The sequence below is a fragment of the Zingiber officinale genome, chromosome 7A (assembly GCF_018446385.1).
Source record: "Zingiber officinale cultivar Zhangliang chromosome 7A, Zo_v1.1, whole genome shotgun sequence".
NCBI classification, from domain to species: Eukaryota; Viridiplantae; Streptophyta; class Magnoliopsida; order Zingiberales; family Zingiberaceae; genus Zingiber; species Zingiber officinale.
The window spans coordinates 101,224,025-101,229,719 of record NC_055998.1 but is presented as its reverse complement, the minus strand read 5'-3'; the positions used below and the strand labels follow the sequence as shown (position 1 = coordinate 101,229,719).

The window sequence follows — 5,695 nt, the reverse complement described above, 5'->3', positions numbered from 1 at the left end:
GGACTGCGCTATAACATTAGAGATTATCAATTGGGTTACACTAAACATAACTTTTCTTTTCATTAGCATAATTATAACTAATCTTTAGAATTCTGTTTTCATAGTTTTTGCATATCTTTCTACAATTAATTTTGTTGCAATTCTAATTCTAATTCTAATTCTGCATTCTTGATTTCTAGCATTCTAGTCTAACTTTTCTCTATTTTTCTTTTGATTTAAATTTCTTTCTACTTTTCTTTTGTAAATATATCTTGCAATATTGTTCTTGTGTATGAGAAGATCAAACTTCATAAAGGCATGAAGAATAACAAGAACTTATAAACACATTAGTTGATTAGCATATGAATTATTATAGACATTTTCCTTTTTCCTCTTGTCTTTTCTTTCTTGTTTTCATTATGCACTTTCTTTCTTGCAATTTAAATTCTATATTTTCTTTCTTGCTTTTTATATTTCATTTTATTTCTTGTCTTTGATTCATCAACTTCTAATAATTTTTTCTTGAATATCCATGAGCACAACATGTCAAGCAGACCCATGAGAAATTTTTCTACACCATTTTCTGCAAGATTTTTATCTCCCATTATGCAACCTCAAATTGAAGTAGAAAGTTTTCAACTAGATCCATAGTTAATTTCCATGATACAAGGTCACAAATTTGGAAGAGAAGAATCAGAAAGTCCTTATCTGCACCTTGAAACATTTTTAGAGATTTATGATATGGTAAAATGTGAAGGAGTGTCAGCAGATGCAGTTCGATTGATGGCATTTCCTTTCAGTATCAAGGATAAATCAAGGACTTAGTTATATTCTCTCCATCCTCAAAGTATCACAAGTTGGGAGTAATTAGAGAAGCAATTTCTGAATCATTTTTTCCCTCCAAGCAGAACAGTGTATATGAGGCATTGCATAACAAATTTTGCTCAGACATATGGAGAATCATTATTTGAAGCATGGGATAGATTCAAGAGTCTTCAAAGACAGTGCCCTCATCATGGTTTAGAAAAATGGCTAACCCTGCACATATTCTATAGGGGAATTTCTTTCTTAGATAAGTGTTTGTTAGATTCATCAGCTGGAGGTTCTTTTATAAGTAAGAGTGTAGATGAAACATATATGTTAATTGATCAAGTGGCATTGAACCTCCATGAATGGTCGAACAAAAGTTGGATGAAATCTCCCTCAAAATTCAAGAAGTGCAAGCCATAAATGTAAGAGAGCCTGTTAAACAAAATGCAGCTCAACCATCCAAGAAGTTGAAGTTCACAAGTCACAGAATGAGGAGTTCAAACATTTGGGGGAAAAGATTAATAGCATAGTTTCAAAATGGTTCAAAGAAGACCTTCCTCCTTCACAGAAAAGATCTAGTGTAAATGATAATGATCTTAAGTTGAGAAGTGGTAAGAATCATGAAGAACTTCTGAAAAAGGACATGTTTAGAATTGAAGGGAAGAATAATAGAAGACCATATGAACTCAGTTCCATTATTCCAGGAGGTTCCCAAATGCCACAAGTACCTTTCCCTCAACGATTGATCATACCAACACTAGATAAGGAAGGTGAACCTCCTCCACAAGCTAAAAGAGAATATGGGAAATTAGAAGTATCTTTCCCAAGACCTTCACTAAGGGTTCCTTTTCCACAAAGGTGTAAAGCCCGAAAAATTCCTGAATTTATTTTAGAAATATCCTATGATTTTTCTAGATTTTTAGGATATTTTTACATAATTTTTGGAGTACCGGAAGTAGCAAAAATAAATAGAACCGTAAAATAGCTTAGGCGGGAATCGAACCCTAGACCTATGGTTTAGGGATAATGTTAGTAACCGGTTGAACCCAACAGGGCCGTGCTGAAAGAGAAGGAGAACAATTATATTTATATTAGAGTTGGGTTCAATAATCCACTTAATATAAATTAGGAACTTAAGTTGGGTTTGGTTTAATTGGTTCGACAGCCCCCTCCTCACAAAAAACCTCACGCAACTCTCCCTCTCCAAAACCTCACCGCCGCCCACACCTCTCCCTCTCCTTCTCTCGGTGCCCAAGCCCAAGGTCCATAGGAAGTTCTTCCGGCGACGACTCCAACACGAAAAAGGTTCTTCTCCGCGAGAGGAACGCGCAGACGTGAGCGGATCGTCGAGAAGATCATCTCCACCGGAGTTCTAGCGAATAGAATCGTAAGAAAACCTTGCGATTGAGGTAAGAAACCCCTCACCTGCAGTATAATTGCTCTCGCTTGTTAGTTTTGGCGTTAGTTCAGTAGTTTTACAGTTTTCAGTTTTAGGGTGTGCTTTTAGTGCACACCAAGCATTCGGTAGAATGCCCAGTTCAGAAGGATGCACCAGTAGGCGTCCTAACAGCATGTAAAATGTATTAGAAACATTTTACTCAGTTTATTATCAGTTATTACAGCTATATAGATCAGATATCCATTGGGTGGGCTCCCACAGTAGCCTCTAGGTTCAGATAACCTAGAACAGCAAAGTAAAATAAAACAGTATTCAGTATATTACTTTTATTCAGTTGGCACTGTACTTGGATCAGATATCCATGGGCTGGACTCCCACAGTCGTCCCTAGGTTCAGATAACCTAGTAACCCTGCTGGATTCGGAACTTGCAATCCCGGGTCTCGTAGGGATGCGCGCACAGTAAGTGCAGTTGCCAGGGCCCTAACAGCATGTTTAGTATTTTCATCTATTATATGTATAGTTTTCAAATTTGAAACTAGTGATGAGAACACTAATTTAGCTTTCAGTTCAGTTCAGGTTCAGTTTACATGATTTGAGTTCATGTACGGATTTAGATATATGCATGACTAGTTCAGTTTCATGCTCAGTTTATAAGTATGCCATGTTCAGTTTAAAGCATGTTCAGTTTATATGCTACGCCATGTTTCAGTTCCAGTTTATACTTTGTATGATACCATGCCATGCCATGCTTGCATATTCAGTATGTTTCAAACAGCATGATTTAAAATCATATTTGCATCGTATGCATGATTTAGTGAGGTAGATGGTTTCTTACTAAGCTTCTTAGCTTACAGATGCTACTTTTCTTATACTGCAGATACCGGTAAAAGAAAAGTGGACTAGCGGAGGCTGGAGGGCGATGCTACGATGATGTGTGTGTGCAAGGGGTCTGGAATAAAGATCCTTGGGATCTACACGCTTTTATTTCAGTTTTAGTACTTAACTTGTCTAGTTTTATAACTTAGTCTTGTTACTAGGTGTTATAGTTTAGTAAACTATGTCTTGTTTAGTTTATCATGTTTAGAATGTTAGTATTTACATGCTAGAGTGTTTTTCATGTATCTAGAACTTGTGTATGCGATTTTTGGCACGAATCAGTGCTGGAAATCAGAAATTCTGATTTCGTTCCAGACTATCAGAACCTGGATCGGTCAGCAGACCGGTGCCATTCCTTTCTGGATCGGTCGACCAATCCGGATGGATACTGAAGAGTTTCTCAGATCTCCTCGGATCGGTCACCGACCGACCCAAAGATCGAGCGAAGGCATCCGGCGTCTCCAGGTGCTCGGATCGGTCTTCGAACGATCCAGACACACTGATCGGTCTTCCGATCGATCACCTCTCTGGATCGGTCCATGACGATCCGAAAGAGGTACGTAATAGCTGATCGATCCGTGGATCGAACAGCAGCTAGCTGGGAAGTTAGCTTTGAGTTCTAGCTCAGATGGGAGGTTAAGTATCCTCCTTAGCACATATACCCCAACCGGAAAGGTCTTGAACCCTTCCTTATAACAGCATGGGTGTACCAGTTGTCAGTTCAATAGAGTCAGTTAGTGAAATTTTATTTTACCCAGTTTTCTGCATAGTACAGCACAGTAGCTTCAGTAGTTAATGTAGCGATCTGGCTCACAGCTTAGTACCCAGGAGTTGGGGCGTTACAGAGTGGTATCAGAGCAAGTTCCTTACTTCCTACACACACATCAGCATTGTGCCTACAACTTCCAAGTAAGAACATCTCTCTCTTAGTTTTGTTTTCAGCTTTTATATCAGTTATATGTGCGTTCATGTTTGCTCTCATGTTGGTAGTTAATTAATTCATGTTTACAGTGATAGTATTTAACATGTTACCAGTAGTTAACTATAACATGATAGCCTGGTTATATATATGTGTTCCCTGCTATTCAGAAAATGGTACGAGGACGTCCAGCTAAGAAAGCATCAACGGCTGAGCCCCAGCATGAGGCAGGCAGTTCAGTACCTCCCCCAGACCTCACAGCACTAGTGGCTCAGTTATAGCAGCAGTTAGCTGAACAACAGCAGGAGATAGCCTCCTTAAAGGCTAATCAGCAGACTACTCCCCCAGTCACTCCAGAACCGAACCTCACGACTCCAGTGGTCACAGAGGTTATACCAGCTCAGCCTGCAGTACCAGCCTCAGTAGCCCCAGTAGAAGGGGCTAAGAGAGAAGCTTACCTTATCCAGTGGCAGAGAATTAAGCCAGAGAACTTCTCAGGCACCAGCGAACCATGGGATGCTCAGGCATGGTTTAAAACACTGGAAAGCATGATGGAGCTTCTAGACTGGCCAGAGCACGAAAAGGTGAAGTGTGCCTCCGCTTAACAGAGACGACGCATGTGGTGGGCGGATTAAACCGAAGTGGCGAAACCGATGACATGGGCCAACTCGAGAAAGAATTCTTCGAGGAATTCTTTCACATGCAAGTCACGAACCGACACTATGACGAGTTTACAGAATTTCGTCAGGGCAACCTATCAGTTCAGGAAGCCGTGAAGAAATTCAACAGGTTGGCCCGTCTGTGTCCAGAACTAGTCAGTACAGAGAAGGAACGAGTACGCTTGATGCTGAAGATGCTCAGACCGGAAATCGCAATGAATGTGGCTGGTGGCGTTCATAGGCCACAAACCACAGAGGAGCTAGTGAGTAGTGCTCTAATCACCGAGCACTATCAGCACAGCATCACCCAGCAGAAGCAGGTTTCCACAGAGCCCAAGGGACAAGCTGGCTCAGGTACTCAGCAGAAACAACAGGGACATAGCTCCAACTGGAAGGGGAAACGCAAGGCAAGCAATGACCCAAAAGGAGGACCAGCTGGGAAACATTCCAGACATCCCAAGTGTGCTACTTGTGGGAAACATCATCCAGGAGTTTGCCGCAAGGGTACGCGAGGTTGTTTTGAATGTGGACAGGAAGGGAACATGGCTAAGCAGTGCCTGAACAAGAACAGTCTTCCTCAACCTCAGCCGATACAGTATGGAGCTCAGCCAGCGCAGCTACACCAGATGTATGCTGCCTTAGATGGTCCACAGATCAGTCAGGGCAGATTAGAAGCCCCCACAGCTATCCCGAATGCAAGGATTTTCTCACTGACCAGAGAGGACGTAGCAAATGCCTCGACAGTTGTCACAGGTCAGATCAGTATTTTATAGCATAATGCAACTGTCTTATTCGATACTGGGGCAACCCACTCTTATGTATCCAGGGCATTTGTCGAGAAATTAGCAACACCTCCAGAGTTACTCAATAGTCAATTTCTGACAACACTACCCTCAGGAGACATTATGGAATCTACGCACTGGCTCAGAGCAGTGCCAGTCATTATAGCAGACAGGGAACTTTTTGGTGATCTGAGAGTGCTAGAAATGACTGACTATGATGTCATCTTTGGAATGGACTTTCTGATCAGATACGGCGCTTCTATAGAGTGT

General features: G+C 41.2%; 1 non-coding gene across 1 annotated transcript; it reads right to left on the bottom strand.

The window, feature by feature from the left end:
• Nucleotides 1–895: 895 nt before the first annotated feature.
• LOC122003107 lies at nucleotides 896–1,001 on the bottom strand. Its single transcript, XR_006117780.1, has one exon. It is a non-coding gene; the product is annotated as a small nucleolar RNA R71 (small nucleolar RNA).
• Between the last annotated feature and the right edge of the window lie 4,694 nt (nucleotides 1,002–5,695).